Raw genomic sequence first — 25,456 nt, 5'->3', positions numbered from 1 at the left:
GCGTGAAGTCACAACTGTTTACATTAGATTTGTTTTAGCAGTTACGAGCGGGCTCATGCGCATGCGCAGTTGAGTTGCTTTTGAGTAGTAGATTCTCTTAATTCTGGCTACAGGAATGTGGATGTTGGCTGTGCAAGCAGTCGCATCAAGCAGCTAGATGCTACCGGGAAAAGGGGGCGCCAAATTCATATTCTTGAGGAAAAAAACTTGTATCACAAAGTGCCTAGCATGCAGCGCATGTTGGTCTATTGATTATTCATATGATTTTGAAACGCATCCCTATTGGATTTTGAACATTTTTGAACACATTTTAAGTTGATTTCTGACTGAATCATAAGTAGATTTTTGAATGCATGCATAGTGTATGTGATGTCTCATCGCGTAGATGGGACAGGGCTATACGATCTGAGCGGACTAAAGCCAAACGGATGAATGCCAATTGCTGTCTGATTATGTGGTTGATTGGATTTGTGAAAGATCAGTGTTGTTATAATTACTAGCGAAATCCATAGATTCAGACTACCAGAGTGAAAATAAACAACTCAGGAATAACAGGTGAGAAAGATTATGTATTATCTTCTCTGTGTATCAAAGGAAATGAAATTTTGACAGAAAATTTTTGGCCATATCGCTACACTAGTAAGGACCAGTAGCACACTTCTCGTCTAGCAGCCACTTAAGTTCCATTCTGGAAGTAACATGGAAAGCGTGTTGCACAAAAACGTAAAACGCCTAACCGGAAAATAATTGCGGGATAACCTAACGTGTGATTCTGGCAGGGTTAGTGAAGTTAATCAGCGAACAAATTTTGACAATGGCACGAATAGCTACAGAATTGGTGGTGACAAGATTGTTTGTGGAACGAGGAAGGAGAAGAAACGGGGACAAATTATGGGAGAATAAGACAATCCCAAATTTATATAAAAATTTCGTAATACTACTTTTCGGTCTCATGCTTGAGAAACTGGTGCATATGAATGAAAGTGAAACTATTTCCTAACATTAAGTTTTTTTGTTTGTAGTAGGCCTAATAGGCATTTGATATTGGTACTTTGTGAATTATATTCTGTAGTGTTATAAAAATGGCCATTGGTGCCAAAACAGTCTTGTTTATTTGGTGTGTGTTACAAAACTGCTGACATATTAGAAAGGCCTATTATGTTTTATCTAGCAGACAGCGACAAAATAGATGTAATCAGATCGAGAAACCATACCAGTCTTGGGTATTATTTCTGTTAACCGCCTTTTCAGTTGTAGATAATGACATTTTGATTTTTCATGTAGCAAAACGTTTCACGAACTTTGATGAGGTAGTACCGTAGATCCTTTCCCAGAAAGGAAAGCACACCATGTAAAGCTGTAGTGAGATTAGAGAGAAAAAAATGCTAGGAGCTAAGGATTGAAGAAATGCATAATTTCTTGATTATCTCTTGTCTTTATTGGTTTTATGTATCCTATATTTAATTTTATGTCACACAAAACAGCAAGTTATTAGCCAATAGGCAATAAAGAGTTCAGATTTTCTGAAGAGTTCTTGTTCTCCTGATTACAAAAAATCCCATGTGAGATTTTGTTTTTTGAAAAGGGGCAGGCTGTCAAACTGGTTGACTGGGAACAGGTGAGGCCCCACAGGACATTTCAATTTCCACTGTCCTGAATATAGTTGATGGCATCCATTACAAAATATACACGTTTCAATTCCACAGAGCGAAATACAGTGATATGCGTTAGAAGAATGATTTGTCAAGAGGCATGGCACTGCACTTTGGCGTACTTAAGACCAAATAATATGTCTTACATTTCCTCGAACACACATGTTTTATGCTTCAGACTTTTCAGAAAGATGTGCGCTACAAGATGAACATATTTTTGAAAATTCGATTTTTTTAGTATTGATCCGGTGCACAAATATCGTAGATCTGGGACTGATGCGCAGAGCAGTCAGAGTAGAGTTGTAGTGGGTAGTCTCCACGTGATCCGTGTCTACATTTAGTGATTTTGCTGTTTCGCCTTCATGTACTCTCACGTCAAATCAAAAGAAAACGGATGTCTGTGGCCGGGAGCTATCAAGTGAATTAAAATACATTCACATAATTATGGAAGGCTAAAATATGGCATTAGTTTCAGATTTTATTTTATTTCTACCTTTCTAACAGTCAAGAATTAATTGCCTTGTGGAACAATGAAGTTATTTTTGTCTGTTTGCTAAAGAAATTTGGCTTTTATTAATCTTTTCTGCAGTGGCAGTCAATGTATTTGAAATTAAATGTTTAATTCCACAGTGCTGGCTAGTTTCAACTGTTCGCTGCATTTCACGTGCATGGTTTTTTTTTTTTTCCCCCCTAGCACATATGACATTATGCCATAATTAAGAACCAAATATGATATAATACAATACTGGTGCTCCAAGAAAATTTACATCGCGAAAGCCACACTGAAAAGCTTAATATCAAGTTGAGGTCTACTTCATTGGAAATCTGGACATACGAGTGTGCACTTTAAATGTGCACATTTTAATATGCTTCACGAAATTCTGATGCTCATGGAGTATCTTCTAATGTCTTGTTTCTTTTATGACATAATGTATGATCTTTCAGTGTTTAACACGTACGCACATACGGGCTTCCTATGTTATGATAGCTGTGTCGCCTGTTATTTGCGCTGTCTGGCAACTGGTGAAACAAACCTATTTCTGACAGGTCACGGGAAAATATTGTGACTAGTGGTTTCAAAAGCATTACTTTCAAAGTAAATATCCTTATACGTAAGTTGAACTATGTGCAAGAATGTGCCATGAATTTATTAAATTAAAGAGCGTTTGACTCATTTAAAAATCAACTCTTTGATGATGAGTCATTTAGAAGAATTTTGAACCCTGAAGATCAGACATTTATCTCATTATTGTAAATTTTACTGGCACATTTGTGTGATGTATCTCAAAGCGCAACACACACAAAAAAGATCAACATTATATGCGAAAGCTTAACTTCTCTTGCAGCATATTAACCTTAGAGACCAATATTATATGTGACAGCTTTGCTTTTCTTGTAGCAACACCATATATATTAATTTAAACTATTAACTTTCCCTGTTTGTGTGTTCGTGCTACTTAGCAGTGATGTTGCTGCTGGCTGACTACATCACGTGTCCTATGCTCTGAATATCGGCTGGCGAGATCACGTGACATGAGCTATGACTGGCTTACAAAAGCGCATCGCAATCTTGATTTCAGTGATTTGGAAAGTAACATGTGGCGTTTGGTGGAATTCAAATGTATACTTTTGTAATACGAAAATACGCAGCATGCATGTTGCTGCACATGAAAGATATTTCCAAATCTTGTCTTTTTCCCTGAGTTTCGTTTTCTATTGTGCCAGGAAATTCTATGCCCATGTATAAAACCATAACCATTCAAAGGATTGATAAGGGAAAATATACTGTCACTTAACATGGAGAAAGCTTGTTTTCACCTGGGAGAAAGTGTATTTTTATCCGTGAAAAATCCGGGAATTTTTTTTCCTTGTCCGCGTATACACCCTGCACAAGAACAAAACATTGTACAGATATCATACGTATGTCATTTTGAAGAGAAACCCTGAAAGTTCTTTTTTCATGTGTACCGTGCAACGGTTCTTTCGCGTTCTCGTCAATACGGTACCAGAACGTTTAAGTTCTACCACTGTAAAGATGGAAGATCCACGATTCGGAGTGTCAGAACTGTGTAGTAAGTAGTGACAGGCACACTCCAAACCATTGACTCTCGGAGACTGATTTTAACCGTGTTCAACCTAATGGTAAATTATTGAACTATTTTTCTCTGAATCATACAGTTTGTGGGGAAAGCAGTGAGAATAATTACTTTTGGAAATCTTTTATCAGACAAAGCCTGTTATAACAATAAACTGTTTCGCTTAATAAAACGGCCGCCAGCCCAAATTGGGCACAGTGTCCGCACAAAAAGAAGAAGTCAATTTTCGACACTGAATAAATAACTGCTTTCATTTACTATGTAACTGAAACACAACCACTTAATTTCCATTTACTTGGGTCATTTGGCAGTAAGTACTATTAATCCCACTTTCTGTTACTTATGGAATTTACCACTATACTTCAGTAATTATTTAAAGAAAACACACACATGTTTCAACAAGGATACAAAAAAATATTAAACTTATAGCCATTATTCATATGACCAAAACTATTATTTAACACGACTAGATTTCATTTCTTTAGGACTTTTATTTGTTAACATTTAACTAACACCAATATTTGTCTGGCTTTCTTTGACATGGAGAAGTAACACGAACAAATACTGTTAAGATTGTTGCAGTTAAACATTATGTTATCTTACTTTTAAAAATGCTATTGAAAACTTATCCTCATGGTCACGCAAAGCGGTGGTTCTTAAACCGATATGTGCAAACTTTGGTATTTAACAATGATTTTCAGAATTTACTACCAAAACAATACTATTGCCAGTAATTTACTATTATTCAAGCTTCAATAAAAATCAGAATACTCGGAATAAATTTGTTTAGGTAAGGACCCTACTGAGGTAAATGAAATTGGAAAATTATGGTTAAACACAAAGGTACATTTAACACTTATATTCCACTGATTGAAGAAGGATGGTTCAGACTGTGATACACTTCTAAGTAAAGTACTTTGCCTGTTACTGATGTCGAAGGTGGCGTGAGGCGGTGCTGCGTAGTAACATTGCACAGGTACGGCTCTTGATGTACATAGCTCTATCTTCCTCTTGTTGGCGACGATAAAATGGCAAATTTCTGAGCTATTAATTTATTGCTGTACTGCGCCAATCATGTAGAACACGTCTGAGCACGTTCACCACTTGCAGGGCAGCTACCGACTGTGTGTGTCACTTGCGCACCAATTCTCACTCGCATGCCCCACCACCTTTCCCATTCCACCACAGAACGGAGTTCCGTTCTACCTATGATCCCTACACATTTTCATTTTACACTTCTGCTTACAAAAACCCTAAGTATGAACCATCTACAATTGCACGACAGCACATACATACAAAATTGACATAATTAATTACAGTTGTACTTGAAATATTACATAATTATTTACAAAATATGTTTTAATACATTTATTCCACCTACATCAAAGAGGTTATTTTTAACAGATAAACTACACTTAACAAAAGCTTACTCTCGTTATAGTATTTACTTAATTTTTCAAAATTATTATGGAACAAAAAAGTAAAAATATACAGATTAATGGCCGTATTATATTTACAGCATTACAACTGCCACAGCGTATTTTGGTAATTTGCCGATAGTTGGTGCTAGTCACAAGCATGGTGAGTTGAGGTATGTTGTAGTTTGACAAATGGGAAAGTGAACAGGCATAAATGTCGAATATGGGATACAAAGCATCCACACAAATGCATTGAATTTGAGCGTGATTCCCCAAAGGTAAATATTTTTTGTGCCTTGTCACGTCGAAAACTGTACAGGCCATTCTTCTTCATCGAAAGCACTGTCACTGGGTATTCCTACTTGGACATGTTTCAGCAGAATGGGGCTCCACCCCATTTCCATCTTGAAGTTTGTGGGTACCTGAACACGGAGCTACTGCATTGGTGGATTGGCCGTGCTACAAAAGGGGACAGCTGTTTCATGAAATGGCCTTCCTGATCACCAGACCTCACTCCATGTGAGTCTTTTCTGTGGGAACACATTAAAGATCTGATGTATGTACCACCTCTACCATGTGATACAGCAGAGGTCCGGGAGAGAATACAGGAAGCGACTGCCACAGTCGACGATGCCATGCTAGGATGGGTATGGCAAGGTATCAATTACCATACTGACATGTGCTGGGTCTCTCATGGTTCGCATATCAAATGTTTGTAAAAAACAAAAACTTTCACAGTCTCTCTTCAAAGTGCAATATGTATGAGACCTGTACAATGTTTAGTTCTTTTGCAATAAATAATGATTGAAAGTGTTCCCAGACTTTATGTGCACCCTGTATGTGACAACCAGGAACTGAAAGAAGGTTTAATTACTCCAGCTTTTAGTAAATCTGAGGCATTTTTGTCTACTGCAGGCTGCAAGTGATAGGATATGCAATATGGTTTCCAGGCTATTGGCTTGGTATCATATGTAGGAATCTTGTGGTACATTAAGAAGTTTGACAGAAGTTGTTTCTTTTCTTCAGATGAAGCTGCAAAGTCAGCTAGAATGGGGTACAGTTGACAGTGAGTATATCTAACAAACGAAACATTTGTATGCCTGTATTGATGAGGAAGGTAGAAGTTCTGCTGTTCATTTATCTTGCAAACTTACGTTTACCACTTGAGCAATTCCTATCTCTCTTACCGGATTGGCTTGGCAGAAGGGGAGCAAGGAGCAATGGCAGAACTGCTCCCATTCACATTTAGCGTATTCACATTCCTTCGAGCACCTCGTTGACCTACTTGGTTAGCTGACCAGTGCTGTAGAGATGTACAGTTTTCTCTCTCGTGTCTGATTTTTCTAAAACAAGCACATGCTGGTGCCAAACACTAAGGAGCCGTGTAACTTTTTGTCATTTGCAACAAGTGTAGCACACTTCACAACGAATGCACATCAAGTGGGCTTTATCCTGGTGGATGATTAGACGAATTGTTGCACCTCCTTTGTGAGTTGTGTAGCCTATCTTAGTGTACTCGGTGTACTTCACCTTGTCACGTACCTGTGGGGTCAATCCTGCGAATGAGTGAATCTGCAAGCAAGTTTCTGATTTCCTGAGTGGTATCTCATTCCTTTCATTACTTTCTGTTAGTACATATGTACGACAACACACAACTCTTATTCGGTCAGAAAATCACTCGAAATCCTCTCCAGAATTTTGATATTTGATGGAAAGATTGTCCTTATAGTAGCTGACTGTATTTATCTCTGTACATATCCTCAACGCATTCTGCAAGGGTGTCAAATGCCATGGTATTTCTCAGCCCTTCCTTGAATCTACATAAGCATGAGCCACTCCTTGCAATTTCGTGCTGGTGCTCCTATAAACTTTTCGTCAGTCGATGGGGACAGTTTACCTGTATCCATTACATTTTGTACTACTGTGTCAACGTTTACACCTAGTTTAGAACCGCCTATGGGAACACAGAAATAGGGAAGTTAGGCTAGCTCCAGGCACAGTGCTGTTTTGCAGCATCACATTTACTAATGCCTCACTAAGGTGCCTTTGCAGATCATCATTTTTCACACGGAGTGGCTCCACCCGTGTTTCAATATGTTGGATCTATCTCTAGTTGGCTGTGTGACATGGTTGAGGGAATTGCTTTAAACTAGACACACACACGCACACACACAAAATTTGATGACAGACCTCGATGATGTCAGTGGCAGCATTGGTCCAGAGGCATTTCCCCCTACAAGTGAAGCTTGCACATTTAATATGTAGTAATTGGATAGATAAAAAAATCCAGTCACCAAGTGATGGCAGGAGAAAGGTTTTACATATGCAAGCTTTTGAAGCCAGTGGCCCCTCCTTCCAGCATAAAGATTGAACGGGTAGGGAGAGGGGTGAAGGGAAGGGAACTTGAGACGTCTAGGGAAAGGGGTGGGGTTCTGAAAAGTCACCCAGAATGCAAGGTCAGGGGAGACTTAACAGATGGGATGATAAAGGAAAACACCAACCGTTGCTTGGTGAATGGATTTTTTAGCTATACAATTACAGTATATTGTCAGAAATCGATTATTTTGATTGTTACAATTAAATTGTTCATTGACAATTGATTGGGCAGCAATGCAGTGGCGATGCCCAGTGTCGAGGTGGCATCGGGACATCATAATCATGATGTGGCCTTGTGCGACCACGATAGAGGAGGCAGACGAGGTTGAATTTCCTTGCCTAATGGCAGTGATGGCAGCGTGGCATTAGGCCTGGGTAGACTGTGGTGGGCAGCTTGGGCTGACTGTGCTAAGAACTTGTCTGTTGCACCGCAGCATGGAGCCGGACTGTCCTGCATGATGGATTCTTACATCTGTTCATGGCTTAGTACTTTGTATGGGGCACCTCAAAGCTGAAAGTGGGTCAAATTTGGCATCTCACTTCAGATGCCAGTTCTTACACCCACTTGGGGGTGTCGTCAGGATTGGATAGTGATGTGGACTTGTAATTAATATACGTAGTCATGTTGGGAAAAGGAAACTGTATCAGTTTATTTGCTCATAGGGATTACATTGTGAGAATTGTCAGGAAGACAACAGAAGGTAGTTCCAGAACCATCTTGGAGCAGAAGGGAAAATGCCAAGGTACAGAAACTGAGCCATTTAGTGTTTGCTATAGGTGGCGGTTTGGAACATAAGAGAGAGATGTTCTTCAGCTCTGATAGCAGTCAGTGTCTAAAGTCAAGTGATCCTGTGGCAATATTTGGTTGGTAGGTAGGTCTTTACAGTGATGATTTATCCTAGTCCATCATGAACTGGCCCATTGTTGTATCAGCAGAAAGGCGACAGACTGAATGGGAGCCCATTTGTAAAATGAAGTAATAGTAATTTCTTGCTTACGGAGACTGGAGTAGCACCTTGCAAACAAACTACTTTCCAATAACAGTTTTAGCCACGGATGTGACATTTCCTGAGCCTTTTACAGAACTATTGTGTAAAAATGGGTGTTTGCGAGACTTTAATATGGTGCATCATTTAAACTATATATTTTCAGAATGAGATATTCACTCTGCAGCGGAGTGTACGCAGATATGAAACTTCCTGACAGATTAAAACTGTGTGCCCGACTGAGACTCGAACTCGGGACCTTTGCCTTTCGCGGGCAAGTGCTCTACCATCTGAGCTACTGAAGCATGACTCACGCCCAGTACTCATAGCTTTACTTCTGCCAGTATCTCGTCTCCTACCTTCCAAACTTTACAGAAGCTCTCATGCGAACCTTGCAGAACTAGCACTCCTGAAAGAAAGGATATTGCAGAGACATGGCTTAGCCACAGCCTGGGGGAGGTTTCCAGACTGAGATATTCACTCTGCAGCGGAGTGTGCGCTGATATGAAACTTCCTGGCAGATTAAAACTGTGTGCCCGACCGAGACTCGAACTCGGGACCTTTGCCTTTCGCGGACAAGTGCTCTACCATCTGAGCTACCGAAGCATGACTCACGCCCGGTACTCACAGCTTTACTTCTGCCAGTATCTCGTGGTTCGGTAGCTCAGATGGTAGAGCACTTGCCTGCGAAAGGCAAAGGTCCTGAGTTCGAGTCTCGGTTGGGCACACAGTTTTAATCTGCCAGGAAGTTTCATATCAGTGCACACGCCGCTGCAGAGTGAATATCTCATTCTGGAAACCTTCGCCAGGTTGTGGCTAAGCCATGTCTCCGCAATATCCTTTCCTTCAGGAGTGCTAGTTCTGCAAGGTTCGCATGAGAGCTTCTGTAAAGTTTGGAAGGTAGGAGACGAGATACTGGCAGAAGTAAAGCTGTGAGTACCGGGCGTGAGTCGTGTTTCGGTAGCTCAGATGGTAGAGCACTTGCCCGCGAAAGGCAAAGGTCCCGAGTTCGAGTCTCAGTCGGGCACACAGTTTTAATCTGCCAGAAAGTTTTATATATTTTCAAATTACAAAAGTATAAATATGAAAAACACTGAATGTGATGCTTAAGTTTTGTAAACATGTAAATTAACATGGCATCTGGTATCTTTTAACATAACATCGATCCCAGCCTACTTCAGCAAGACATGTTATTTGTCCATAAAAACATGTCAAATCTCTTCCTCATGATCAGATAAAGATGTTCATTTAAAAATATTATTTAGCTAGTTAATATATAAAGAACTCCCCACTGTGTAATATTTGCAGAAATGACGAAAGAATTGTCGGCTTAGGACATCATCAAAGTGTGAGAGATATGGAACATCTTCTCCTGCTACGAAGGGGTTATTTATTTATTGGGGTTGTGGCTTGGCAGTGTTTTGGAAGGCAGAGAGGAAGAGGCACCGTCTGCAATATCAGCACCCAGAATAAGCTTAACAAGGCTAAGGAGCAATGTCACTCTCTTCTGTGGTGTTATGAGATTCAATTTGAAAATGTTGTTCTCGTTAATGAGATCTGTTTACTCAATGTATATGAATGTCACATAAGAGTAACAAAATACAAAAGAGTGTTTAAAAGGCAGTTATGTTATTTTGTGGCTTGAAGACTAGAGAGCTGTCTTACAGCCCTTAATCCTCTGCAAATGGAAACAAAGTCACATGACAAGACATGGTGGCAGTGCATAGCAGGTCCTTAACATGGAGAAACTACATAAGGTAACTGACTTGAGGTAAATGTTTATGAGTAGCATCAGGGTGACAGATCATTGAAATGTAATGTGTCTTCTCAGCTCAGTACAGCCATCCCTCTCTTTTTCACTGTTAAATTTCACTACCAACAATTCGTGCTTTGACCACAAGCTTCATTCACAAAGTAGTAAAAATAATATGGAATAACTATTAAAATAAATGTGAGGGTTACCCAAAAAGTGAGGCACTACATTTGTTTTCCTTCAGTAATTATTTATTGAACACAACAATAAATATACAAAAGAAAGAATGTTGTTTATTCTACATTCCCTATACTTCCACACAATTGCTGCCCTGTTCTATGGCCTTCCTCCATCGAGACACAAGGGTGTGTGTACCCTGTCAGTGCCACTCCTTGTTCTGGTATTGAAGCCATTTCTCCACTGTAAGAATCACATCTTTGTCATCCTCAAAATGTCATCTACAAATGTGATGCTTTAATGAGAAGAGCAAATGGAAGTTGGAGGTGCGCTAGGTCAGGGCTTTAGGATGGATGAGATGATACTGTCCAACCCTGTTTAATGATGGTTCTGAAGTCCTCAAACTTATGTGAGGCCGAGCGTTATCATATAGAATCAGTCAATCACCTGGGTTATTATGGTGACAAAATCATTGGAAGCCCCTTTTGGGTTTGCTTAATGTGTTCACATCTGCTTCAGAAATATTGGTACTGTGCCTTGGCATCACATCAAAGAGTGAGAAGATTTAGTTTCCTCGTGAGATAGTGCGTAACCCATTGTGCACAAACTTCTGAGTAATTAAGACTATGGACAATTGCATCCACACTTTCCTTCCTGAGTGACAGCTTCATTGCCAAGTGCCAAGTTGTTCTGCATTGGTCTTTGTGAATGAACACATCAGCAAGCTGTGCCTGGTCAAGTTTGAAAGCCACGAATGGGCTCCCTGAATGAAGCAAATCTTGGAGCTCTGCCGAACCAATGTCTCGTAATGGCCTCACTCTCTTTGCCCAGTGACTAACAGAACTTTTGTCTATTGCAGATGCTCCATAAACAGGATGCAAACAATTGGGAATATTCTTGAAGGTTCTATTCTTTGCTGTGAGAAGTTCAATGACGACACGCTGCTTGTAGCTTACATCATATAGAGACACCATTTCAAAACATTGCTATAGGTATGATACCTGTCAGAATAAATGGGATATTTGTGTGTGCAATTTGGAAACTTCAAATAATGTATATCTTAACTGTCACATTCATACAATTTTTGCTGATTGAGAAAATATGTGGTACATTATTTTCCAGGCAATCTTCGTACTTTCAGTTAGCATGACACCCTCTGTTCGCTGCTGTGTACGGTGGCGAGAACCTGACCAATTGGGTGCAAATTTGATTTACGTGCTAGCTAAAGTGCTATGTGCTATATTTCATGTTGTGTTTGTGTCCTGCAAAAAAATCCTATTTAACTGATGCTCCACTTTACAGATCTCACCAAACTGTCTCATTGTTGGTACAGTTTGTTACGCAAAAATATTGAGAACTCTGATGTCAGTGGATGAAACAGTACCTATATTCCGAGTTACAATTGAAGACTGCTTCATTATTATGAGAAATACAAATTTTTGATGCTAAAACCAGCCAGCTTTTGTTAAATATGAATGGAACGAATGCTTCAGGGCAAGGTGAAGAAAACCGAGAAAGGCACTATGTTGCACCTTCATATTAGGCTAACAACTCTTATGGTGACAGATCTGTATATTTAGTCTTATTCACAGTCCTGGGCTCTTATTTATAGTCTGATGATGATGAATTATGTTCATGCTGACACAGCAAATAATTTATGTGTGCATAGGATGGCAGGTCTCAGTTGTGAAATATTCTGAAGGGGTAGCAATACCTTTATAATTTGATGGGAAGCAACTTCCCATGCAAGCAGGATATGTGGACATTGTCAGATGTCTGGTGTTGTGCTGAAGACATTTGGTCCTCACAAGGGGAAGGTCTCGGAATGTCCAACCAATTTGAGTCATATTTGGCAGGGTGCTTGTATAAACCTAAAACAGAGGACTGAGATATTTTGGCTCAAAAAGCTCCCCCATCCTTATATTTGAGGAAACCACTCCTAAAGTTCATGACATGCAATTGATTCAAATTTGACAAAATCAATAGGTAATTGAAAATTGGGTGTTTTCATCATGTGGGGGGGGGGGGGTGCATATGCCCATTTCGTAGAATCGAAGAAAGAAACTGAGTATGCCTATGGTAAACACTGTTCAAAAGAACTGCCACTGACGTAGCGATCAAGGCATGTGGCTGAGGAGAAGAGAACATATGTTTAATTTCCAAATGCATTCTGCAGTTTTTTCATTAGTATTTTTGCTGTATTGAATCTAGTAGGAATAGGAAAGTCAAAAGGTAATAAGTGAAAAATAATAACAAGGTAGGGAAATAAATTTCTTTAATGACTTGGATTAGAAAGAATTATAATTTTAATCCTGGTTGCCCTACAAAGGCTCTTTCACTCACTGTTACATGTCTTCACTTACCTTTGAACATCTACATGGGTGGTACTTGTCATATAAACATTTGAAGCAAATATGCTTGTGGCACCAAGAACATGTAATGAAAGCAGCTTTCACACAACTACATCATTCATTCTGAAGATTTGGCAGAAAACTGACTTGGGTTACATTTAAAAATATTTCGTTTTTGGGAATTACACTGAAGTGCCAAGGAAACTGGTATAGGGATGTGTATTAAAATACAGAGAGATGTAAACAGACAGAATATGGCACTGCGGTCATCAATGCCTGTATAAGATAACAAGTGTCTGCCACAGTTGTTAGCTCGGTTACTGCTGCTGCAATGGCAGATTATCAAGATTTAAATGAGTTGGAACGTGTTGCTATAGTCGGTGCATGAGCGATGGGACACAGTATCTCTGAGGTAGTGATGAAGTGAGGTTTTTCCATTTGACCATTCCACAAGTGTACCTTGAATATCAGGAATCTGGTAAAACATCAGATCTCTGACATCGCTGTGGCTGGAAAAAGATTCTGCAAGAAAATGACCAATGACGACTGAAGAGAATTGTTCAATGTGACAGAAGTGCAACCTTTCCTCAGATTGCCATACATTTCAGTACTGGGCTATCAGCAAGTATCAGCATGCAAATCATTCAATGATACATCATCAATATGGACTTTTGAGCTGAGGCCCACTCGTGTACCCTTGATGACTGCATGACACAAAGCTTTATGCCTCGTCTGGATCCATCAACACCGACATTGGACTGTTGATGACTGGAAACATGTTGCCTGGTCGGATGAGTCTCATTTCAAATTGTATCAAGTGTATAGATGTGTATGGGTATGGAACTGGCCTCATGAGTCCATGGACACTGCTTGTCAGCAGGGGACTTGTTCAAGCTGGTGGGGGCTCTGTAATGGTGTGGGATGTGTGCAGTTGGACTGATACAGGACCCATGATATGTCTATATACGACTCTGATAGGTAACTCTTATGTAACCATCCTTTCTAGATTACCTGTATCCATTCATGGCCATTGTGCATTCTGAAGAACTTGGGCAATTCCAGTAGGACAATGTGACACCCCACACATCCAGAATTTCTACAGAGTGGCTCCAGAAACACTCTTCAGAGTTTAAACACTTCACTGGTCACCAAACTCACCAGACATGAACATTATTGAGTGTATCTGGGATGCCTTGCAATGTGCTGTTCAGATGATGTCTCCCCACCCTTGTGTTCTTACTGATTTATGGACAGCCCTGCAGGATTCATGGTGTCAGTTCCCTCTAGCACTATTTCAGACATCAGTCAAGTCCATGCCATGTCATGTTGCAGCACTTCTGCGTGCTTGTGGGCCCCTACATGATATTAAGCAGGTGTACCAGTTTCTTTGGATCTCCAGTGTAATTCTAATGCATACCACGCATGCAACATCACCTAAAAAATTGGTGCTGAAAATTGATCATGAATTATGCAATGAATTGTTGTGGAATGTGGATAGGTGTGAAATTCCTGCTGGATTTCCAGATGTACATTGCAGTTTTGAAACCTCCAAATAAAGTTCTGTACCATGGCTCATTGTAAACTAGCATAGCATATTCAGCTGTCTGTGGTCCCTCGTGACATTTGTTTTCATATGAGGCTTCAAATTTTAATTTTTCACCAATCCAAGTTGTTTGAGAAATTTATTTACCTCCTTGTTATTATTCCTTAATAACTGCCATATTAACCCTCCAATTGTTACTAATTTCAATAAGGAAAAGAAAGATGACAAAAAATCCAGCAGAATGCATTTCAGAATTGAACACAGGTTCTCTGCTCCCCAGCCAGATGCCTTGATTGTTGCATCAGCAGTACTTTCACTGAATAGCATTTACTTTACAGGTACATAAGTGGCAGTTGTAATAGTTTCTTTCGCAAATCCCTAGGAAAAAAGTTTGCTTCTGGACACAACCTATGATGATTAAAAGTGTTCCATTTTCAATTGTATATCGATCTGGTCAGTTTTGAATCAAATTCACATCATGAACTGTAGGGATGGTGTTCTCAAAACTGATCTTCATTTTATGTTTTATAGAAGCAGGCTGCCAAATATGAGCTGAATTTATTAACTGCATTTGTGGCCTTCTCCTCGTCCATGTTAAAAATTTACACATTACGCTGCTATTTTTGCATTGTTGTGAAGTACTGATCAATTGGTGGTAAAAGGTTTCAAAGAAACCATTGAAGCTATAATAGTACTTTAATTTGAAAACCTTTTGACAGTGTATGGTTTCTTTAATTGATTACATTTAATGGGTTTCATATAAATGATTTCCTTTTTCTTCTGTGATGCCATATGTAATGTAGTTAAGAGGTATATTTTCGTTTTCATAGTGCTGGAACAGTGATATAAGCCATTTGATACTTCAAAAATAAGCTACTGGAAAGTGATACCAAACTCCTCAAAAATACCATCAAAATTGGCAGTAAGTAACACCAGAGTTGACAGAAAACAGCAACAAATAGGCAAAAATAACTCTGAAATTGACCATAAAATAAAATGGATTTTTCCTGTCTCTGCTTACTGTTTGTTAGACAGACAGACAGACATTATTTCCACGACATAATACTTATTTCTTTGAGATTGTGTTCTTCGCAGTTGTATACCATTATTTACACCTGATTCTCTTATCTTGAATGTGCTGCCATACAGTGTATGTTCAAGTACAGCGTGTACATAAAATCAAGGAACACATTCAATTATTTATTTAAACATTGTACAGATGCCATACATACTGCATTTCGAAGAGAAACTTTTTGAAAGTTTTTTTTTTTTTCTATTAACATTTGATATGCGAACCATGAGTGATCAGGTAGATGACAATACGGTAATCGAATTCTTGCTTTACCCATCCCAGCATGGCATCGTCGACTGTGGCAGTCACTTCCTGTATTCACTCCCGGAGCTCTGCTACATAATATGGTAGAGGTAGTACATACACAAAAGAGTCACACAGAGTGAGATCTGGTGATCAGGAGGGCCATTTCATGAAACAGATTTCCCCTTCTATAGCATGGCCAAGCCATCAATGTGACTGCTCCGTTTTCAGTTTCCCAGGAACTTCACGATGAAAATGGAGTGGAGCCCCATCCTGCTGAAAGATGAACAGAGAGTCCAATCTCATTTGAGGCATCAGCCATTGCTGCAACATGTACAAGTAGGAATTTCCAGTGACAGTGCTCTTGGCGAAGAAGAATGGCCCATACAATTTTTGACGTGACAAGACACAAAAAACATTTACCTTTGCAGTACAGATTCAGATTCTTTGTTCACCATTGACCACCTGAGGTGGAATAGGCAATTTAAATGGATATCATATAACATTTTCCTTGAATAGTACCTTAAAGCTAAATGAGCTTTGCAAATAGTGCCCATAGATGATAACATACACCATAACATAAGATAAATACATTCAGTGACATCACATAATGAAATCCTTAAAAATTAATGTTGATTGATTTTATATTCATAAATTCTGTTACATTGTAAAAAGGATTGATTAGTAACCAATTTAGTAGCTTGCTCTTGAAGCTACTTATGTGATCCGACCGAGAAGAAAATGGAAGTTTATTAAATATCTTTAGACTATTGATTCGATGGGAATTCCCTGTTCTTGTCAGCCTCCTAGGTATGTCTAATTTTATTTTGCCTCTGGTATTATGGTGGTGCATGTTTTCCCCCATTTCAAAATCTGCTATATTTTTTTTTGCATACAATTCTGCGGCGTATGTATAAAAATTAATAATGGTTAATATTTTCAGCTGAATGAACAGTGGTCGGCAGTGCTCTGATCTACCAGAATTGCTCATTGGCCTTATCACTTTCTTCTGAATTTTTAGAACTTCAGTGATGTGAAGAGAGAGTCCCTATATCAGCAGTCCATACTCTATCTGTGACTGAAAGAGTCCAAAATAAATAACTCTTAAATATTCTTTTGTGACCAGGCTCCTCAGTTTCCACATTAAATACGTAACTCGAGACAATTTTGCGCAGGTATGGTTGATGTGTGTTTCCCACATAAACTTAGTCTACATGAATTCCTAGAATTTTAACTGCTTTCACCTATACCTCTTTTGACAATCCCAGTGTAATCTGTTGGTTTTTATAAGGATTGCAAAGCAGTGTATTTGGTGAGAACCAATTTAGTGCTGCTTCCATGTCATCTCGCATCATATCTTGCAGAACTGATATGTTCTCATGCTGAGCAAGCAAAGTTGTGGCGTCAGCATAACCAAATAACAAAAGTGAGGATACAATGAGGTAAATCATTGACTGCAGTTATAAAAAAGAAGGGCCTAAGGACAGAACCTTGTGGGACTCCTGTCTTAACTTCTAGCAACTGTGAGTCTCTGTTTCTGACATAGGCAAACTGCTTCCAATTTTTAGGTATGATTCAATTACTGCCAATGCAGAATCTTGTATGCCATAGAATTTGAGTTTAGCACTTAAGATATCATGAGAAATCCAGTCTAATGCCTTACTTAAATCACATAAAAGAAGTGAGGCTTTATTTTTATTCTCAAAGGTTGTTATTACTTCATTCACAATTGAAAGAACAGCAGTGGTGGTATTTTGTCCCTTGCGGAAGCCAAATTGACTATTAGAGAGTAAGTTATGCGACTCAAAGTAGTGGTTCAGTTGGTTATAAATAAGAGATTCAAGTATTTTCAAAAAAATGGGAACTATTGAAACTGGTCGGTAATTTTTGAGATCATTTTTGTCCCCTTTTTTATACACTGGGATAACTTTCGATATTTTTAGAGTTGTAGGATGGACTCCAAACTTTCGACACCTATTAAACAGAAAGGCCAATGGTTCACTAATTATATGCACTGTTTTTTTAATTATGTAATTGGACAACCAAGAGCAGTCCATGCTCTTGGAGTTTGAGAACTTTGCCACTACCTTTGTAATCTCAGTGGGTGCGATTGTCCTCCATGTAAATGTATTGTTTGCAGGTTGTTGCTTAAGTATATCACTTGCATTGGTGGTTGTTGTTTCAATTTTGTTCCTAATATAACTTACAGAGTCCATGAAAAAATGATTAAGTTTATCCGGGTCAAGAGCTATGCGATGTTCATCATTCCTGCAATGCTCTTGTGCAACAGCATTCCATGCAGCTTTGCACTTATTAGGAGCCCCTTCAATGTATCTTTTGTATGGTGTTCTTTTTGCCATTCTAAGCTTAGTTCTGTAGGTTCTCTTACATTCAAGATATGCTTTGTACAAATCCTCTTTCTGCTCCGTTCCATCTTTATGAGAATTTTTATACAAGTGGTACAATGATATTTTCCCTCATATTGGTAAGTTTATCTGTGTACCACTTAATGTTTTTCTTTATAGGTTGGCTTTTAAGATTGATTTTTATAAGAGGAGAACAAGAATACCACAAATCTAAATAATTTTTAATGAAGCTCTTAAAAGCAGTTTCAGTTTTATTTATTCCCACTTGACAGTTATATGTACAGTCCCACTTAATATATCCGAGTTTCTGAATGAACTGGTTTACTACTTCTGCCTTCTGCCCTCTAACCCACATTACCTTTTCCTTAGCATTGGCACCTGTGTTTGGGGAATACGCTCAAATTCACTGCATTTGTGTTGATGCTTCGTACCGTAGATTCGACAGTTGTGCCTGTTCACTTTCACAGTACTGTGAAAAGTTACTTGGTTGCTAAAAATGAAGTGTTCAATAATGCCATACCCACCCCATTCACTTGTTACAACTGTGAATAAATCTCAGAATGCTTGTCTTTGTCGTTGCCATTGAGGTTCTGCACTAGCTCCAATTTTAATGGTTTCATAGACAGCTTTTGTAGCAGGACTTTCCACACTGTCATTGGAGTCATTTCCAGTTCACAGGGTGCACGATGCACTGATTTCTAGGATTCCTTATGAATATCTCTTGTAAGTGCTCCACATTCACTGCACTCACACTAGGATGTCCGCTTCTCTTCGTCAGGCACAAGTTACCTGTCATAACGAATTTGTTGTGCCAGTGGTACATGGCCTTTCTTGTTGTTGGCTTCTTACCGTACTTGGTTCTAAACGTAGGGGAAAAAAAACTTTCAGTGTTTCTCTTCGAAATGACATATGTGTGATATCTGTACAGTGTTTGGTTTCTGTGCAATAAATAATTGAAACTGTTCCTAGACTTTATGTACACCCTGTATTTTGAAATCTCCTATGTTGGCAAACATATAAGTGTTATATCAAATATTGATAGAAACTGCTTACCAAGCATCAAGGAAGACATTACACAGACGAGGAAAACCTAGTCAAGGAAAACATAATTTTTTTTTGAAACTGGAGTTATATTAATCTGCCAAAAGAGAAGAAAGTAGCAATATTATGAAAAGGAAAGTTACCACTCACTATAAAACAGAGGTGCTAAGTCATAGATAGGCACAACTAAAAGCCTGTCACAAACAAGAAGGTTTGGCCAGTAAGGCCTTACTGGCCGGAAGCTTCTTATTTGTGACAGTCTTTCTGTTGTGCCTATCTGTGACTCAGCATCTCTACCATACGGCGAGTGGTGACTTTTATTTCCATAATATTGTTATATTCCATCCTGGATTTTCCTTATTTGAAAAGAGAAGACAGTTTGGATGAAACAATGCATACTGAGATTAAATAGAAAAAGTTCTCAAGAGTTCCTGGAGCAAGGAGGAGGTGAACAACTCAGTAAGAGCACTTGTTTTTCCTTTCATTCATTCCATTTAATTTCAGTTACTATTCCTGCTTCTGTACTTTCTTCATTGGAAAGAACCTGAAAAATGGCGCTGTTATACTTCACTGTGTATGCCTGTATCTACAGCTGCTTGGTAAATAAAAATTATACCTAATGTTATTTGACTGCAATTCTGTGTGGGGTGTAATTTTTGTTAGCAGAAAAATATATAATTCCAGTGATACACTATGGCCGACCACTACTTATATTTAGGAGGTGAAATTGCCAGTGCTGCTGATTGTCACACACAAAATGAGGGGAATGAGGAAGGGAGATATCTCATAACTTTGATGTTCCCCAAGGAGGAAAGATTGATAGCTTGGGGATGATTGGAAGAGGTCCCTCAGACATCAGGAAACTAATGAATTCGAATATATATATATATATTTTTTTTTCACCCCATACACTTACAAGTGTCCATCAGCAGTACTTGAAATTCCACCTTCTAAAGGTAAGTACTGCCCACCCCATCTGTCTCTTTGTAATTTTATACACAGTTCAGTCACATTAATGTGAGCGCTGCCTATGTTTTATATCAACATGCAGTAACCGCTCACAGACGGCAGATGCCAGCATTAGCATTGGAGTATATATAAAGTGGGTCGAAGGGTGATGCAGAAAAGAGTGCAGATGTTATCATAATGCTGAAACAGAGCTATTTATCGGACATCATTGGTTTTTGGGCCAAGTGTAGAAGCATTTCCAAAAAGGCTAAGATTGTAAACTGTTTACATGCCACCGTGGTGAAAGTATACTGTGCATGGCGAATTAGTGCCATCCAAAACCGTCATGCAGGCAACTGTGGTGCAAAGATATGTGTGGGTGAATGAATATGCAACTGTTGAGCAACTGACCGGCCAGATGAACCAAGGGGCTACCAACCGTGTCTCCTCAATGACCGTTCAACAAATGTTGATGCATATGGGCCTCTGCAACAATGGTTTGGTTCATGCATGTATTCTGGCTGCTGTCCATCATCGAGAAAGGCAGGAATTTGCATGCCACTGAGTGGCAAAAGATGGCCTTTTCAAATGAATCGTGTTTTATGCTCCATCAGACAGACGGCTTTTGGCATGTATGGCACTGCAACAATTGTTGAAGGGTTCAGGCCGGTGGAAGGGGTTTATGGTGTTGCGAATATTTTTGTGGTCTCCCCTGGGTGATTCCATCATTCTGGAAGGCACAGTCGTTCAACACAAGTAAGCATCAATCCTTGGGGACCACATCCACTCATACGTGCAATTTATTTTCCCTTGGCAAGATAGCGTCTACCAGCAGAACAATGGAGTATGTCACACACTTCGTAGTGTAAGTGTGTGGTACCACGAGCACTGAGGGAGTTCACTGTGCTCATGCTCCCCTGCCTCCCCCTACCCCCTCCCTGCCCCCTCCTCTACCCTAAGGCTGAATTCAAAACCCGGTTGAGAATATGTGGTGACTACTTTGATACTGTTTTTGCCACAAATCTTTGGCCCTCGGCTGTGAAACATAGCACACTTGGCCACGATAGTGGATCTGGAGTGGGTCCACATCCCTGTTGGTACCTTCTGGAACCTCACTGACACTCTCCATGCATGTCCTCACTGTGAAAGATGGCTATTTGGGCTTTTGACAGGTGGTTACAAGTAGTTTTGGACCAAGCAGCTTCCTCAAGTTAATTTTACTATAGATAGAATACTTGGGCAAATTCCTGTGGTTTTGTTCACAACAATTTTCTTTCTTGTTTTGTTCTAGTGGCAGATTGAAGGATTTGTTGAGAAGTACAAGAAAATGAAAGACAGGGCAGCTCTTTTGAAAGGCAGTTTACATAAGGTAAGGTGGCATAAACCATCTTTTTAAACACAGGAACATGATAATGAAAACCTATCACCATTATGCATTACAGTGTGCTATTATACTCCGAAAAATACAAGGTACATCCAAAAAGTTCGATGAATGGTCTCAGAAAATAAAGAAAATGAGAGTTACAAAGTAATCACCATTAGCTACAACACATTTGTGACACTAATTGTAAAGCTATTGAAAACTGTTCATAAACACTTCTTGTGGAATAGTTTTAAGTAACGTGTTCATGCGTTGTTGGATTTATCGCATCATTACAGGAGGTGAGACCGAGTGCTACCAGTACGATCCAGAGACTGAGCAACAGACATTTCCCTCACCTCCCTCAGATAGAAATTCATGATAGATCAAGACTTTGCTTTTGAAAAAAGCAATCGACATCCTTTAATCTTGGATTTTGACGGAAGACTCTTTTTGGGAGGTGGGAAAGACAACAAACATTGTGCCACGGACTGTCACTCGGTCTCAGGATCTTATTGGTAGCACCAGGCCTCATCACCTGCTATGCCACAGATATGCAACGGTGTGTGACCACAGTGCTTTGAGCGATTGCACAAGAAAATTTGTTGACAGTTTCCAACAGCTCTACAACTGATGTCAGAAGTGTGTTGTAGCTAACAGTGGTTACTTTGAAGGCCAAGACTTATTTGGTGCACCTCTTCTTGTTTGTCTTTTCTGTACAGATCTTTTTGTTTTCGTATAACTGCTGCAATCTACATCCATTTGGCTCTGCATGCTGTTGTCAAAAATTGTTCTTCCTTTATAATGTTACCCCTGCCCCCTCCCCTCCAACTTCCCTCCATTACAAAATTGAAATGTTTTTTTGGTGACCTCCTCCTCAGTATTCACCAACTGGGAAATCCAAAAGGGAAAGAATTTCTCCTCCAGAATATTATCCCCAAGGGGATGCCATTATCAAGCTGTATAGTATAGGTGGATAATAGTGATGTGTTGTGTTGATTGTAGCAAAATTGGGAGTTGCACATGCTCATAATTTAGAAAATTAAAAGTATGTGCTCTGAAACACTTGCCATCAGAATAATTCCTAATATGAATGAAATATTTTCATTTACTTGTGGATTTGTGAATGTTTTCTAAGGCAGTTAATGGGCAATGAAAAATGTCTACACCCAAATGAGATTATTAAAGAGTTACATGTGTCTCGTCACCCGAGAAATCTCCTGTCTTACCCTTTTTAAGAAAGTGGGGACATTGACCACAACCAAACATTCTCTCTCTTCAATCATAACTTTCTCACAATCAAATGTACCACAACCATAATATAAGAAGAAAATGTGACCCACATTATGATCTGATGAATTTTTCTGTAGTACAGAAATGTGTGAAATAGAACTAGCACTGAAATCTTTTAACTTGCTTGGAAGTAATAAAGATTCCTAAGAGATAATAACATGTTATTTGAAAGTAAGAAGAAGAAAATTTTGTGTAATAATCGTATTATTGTCTTACTTAATTTTTAAGGCAGAAAAATTTGGAATGTAGTCTGATTTGTTCAAGTTATGTCTTCCTGGTTTTGTTTGTACATGAGTAATAATGCATTCTATGTTATACAATTCATAGAAAAGTTCTTTAAATTTGAGAAATCCAATGCAATGTTTATGTAATCAGCGAACAGTGTTAAATGATTTGTAATAAAGTCTAATTTTATATTTATTTTTGATTGACGTTTATGTAATACTAAATTAAATTTTTTGAGAGAGTCCACCTCCGGATACACAAAAGAGATATGTGACGGTGCACGCGCGCGCGTGCACCCCCCCCCCCCCCCCACACACACGCCACAAAAGCAACTATCATCTCTGCATGCTAAGACTGATATATTTATTTCTGGATCTTCAAACTAATCTCACCACTTCTCTTCACCATCATTGTATTTTCCTGCTCCTGCCTGCACCAGACATATAGTCTCACATATTCAGTGGCATAAGTTGCAAGATCCCTTGCCTTTTGATATGCTGAACTGTAAAGTGTCACACAGCATAACAGGAAAGGAGAGACGTACTATATGTTTACAACTATATGTCTACACCATAAAACAAGGAAGGAAAAGAGCAATTCACAAGAATCACAGCCAGTAAAAACATTGCTCCTGATGTGCACATTTTTGTATGACATGATGTGGAGTTGTAAATGGATTTAGTAACTGATCTGCAATTTTATTTGTCCCTCCTACAGCATTTTAAGCTTTTCACAACTGACACTTGCATTTCTACACGCATGTCAAAGTAGTATTAGTGAATGGAGATAATACAAACAAGAGTTGAGATGCCACAGTTCGAATGTATTAGACTTTTCTGAGGGATGTTCAGTGAGTCACTAAGGAGCTGAAAATTGCATCTCCAGACAGGGATAAGACAAAAACTGAAAGCATATTTGTTTCTCAGTATTAACATGATTTTCTGTCTATATGAGAAATAAGTTGTGTATTAAGGTAGTCTTTCTAGCGGCGCTAAGATCCATATAATTTTTCCTATTGTTTCCAACTGTCAAACATTTAAGTAAAACAAAAACCACTAACCATTTGGTCTAGTAATAACAGCGTTTCTGTGTTGATGGGCTGGACTAGTGTGATCCTGTTTTACACCCTTTATTACGAAGTACTAGATGCCACTGAGGCCAACCATTCTCGTACCGGCTGTGTGACAGAGTTCACCCATCGGCCCTGCCAGGTGCCAGGAAAGTGACTACTGTTTGGTGGGCGTAACACTGATCGTTTTCTTGAGAGGTGAAGATTTCATTCTTTTTGTCACCTCATCTAGTTTCAAAACTGTGGTAGACATAACAATTAAAATGTTATTTTAAATGTAAGATGAATATAAGCTAGCTGTCACGTCATTCCTGCTTTCTGTTTATAGTCCCCGTACATTAATACCAACAACTAAAAATGTTGACAGTGAATAGTGAACCTTTACTGCTGTAGGTAAGTGATAAAAAAATTAAAGTTTTTATCAAAATAATTAATGATAATTATATGATAGAATGTTCAGATGTAATACAAACACGTATCATGATCTGAAGCAACAACTCAGAGCACAGTTTGTGAACAGTTAACAATATAGATCAACAAAGGCAAAAGTCAGTTGTTCATGTCCTGTCCTTATCATTCTTATGTTACATTTCCACATATTGCTCACTGTGTGTATGCTACTACAAAGAAAAATGCATTTATGACCTTAATGTGCTGAATTGAAAGCAAATACTACAAAGATATTATTGTGATCATGTATTATTTATAATCTTGAAAAAATCTGATTAGAAAGAAAAGAAACAGAACTGTGTAGCACAAAAAGAATTGCTTGAAGCCATCTACTCACAAATGGCTAAAGACTTTCATTTCCTATTTTTTGATAATGACACAGAAACTAAATTTTGTTTGTGACACAGTTTCCAGTTGCTGTGACAACCATCTGTGGACATTGCTTAGCTGCAACTTTGTATTCTGCATTTGCTCTCTCATTGACAGAAGATCGCACTATTAGTGAACACCAATTCTGTGGAAAGTTGTCCTGTAATGTATGCCAAAATAAATACTATAATTGATTTTGAGTATCTATTCTTTGAAGTCAAATTGATGACCACTCTCGATCTTTGATAAATGTTTATTACCGGTAAAAATAACCCACAATCCGAAACGGTAGTGTGACAGTGTTGATGTAAACACAGAGCCTTTCATCAGATGAAGAGTGACATATTAACATAACCACAGTATTCCTGGTGCTTACAGTTTGATACATCCAGTTTCCAGGAATGTAACCCATGTACACTGTCTTTCATAATGTTGACACAATTACACAACCCATATGCTGCCTACGGAATGTTTCCAAAAAGTTAAAGATAATGTATGTCACTGCAAAGACTGTAGAAAAAGAAAAGAAAGATGTTAATGAAGATGTTAGGTGGACTGACTTTTGATAATATGAATGCAGATAGGTTAATCATGTGAGAGATTGCCACTGACTGACTACTTTGGATAGGATTGGTCTTATAAAGGGTGGTGTAAGGATTTTTGCTGCT

General features: G+C 38.8%; 1 protein-coding gene across 1 annotated transcript in view; it reads left to right on the top strand.

Annotated features, from left to right (window-relative positions):
* LOC126212601 (uncharacterized) overlaps nucleotides 1-25,456 on the top strand; it is a 178,784-nt gene that overhangs the window by 9,383 nt on the left and 143,945 nt on the right. Inside the window, exons 2-3 of the mRNA XM_049940029.1 lie at nucleotides 21,314-21,391; nucleotides 24,298-24,362. The gene's annotated coding sequence lies outside the window, so the exon portion shown is untranslated. The remainder of the gene's footprint in view (nucleotides 1-21,313; nucleotides 21,392-24,297; nucleotides 24,363-25,456) is intronic.

Source organism: Schistocerca nitens, chromosome 11, assembly GCF_023898315.1.
Source record: "Schistocerca nitens isolate TAMUIC-IGC-003100 chromosome 11, iqSchNite1.1, whole genome shotgun sequence".
Lineage (NCBI taxonomy): Eukaryota > Metazoa > Arthropoda > Insecta > Orthoptera > Acrididae > Schistocerca > Schistocerca nitens.
The sequence above is the reverse complement of the archived record's forward strand: the minus strand, read 5'-3'. Positions and strand labels throughout refer to the sequence as shown.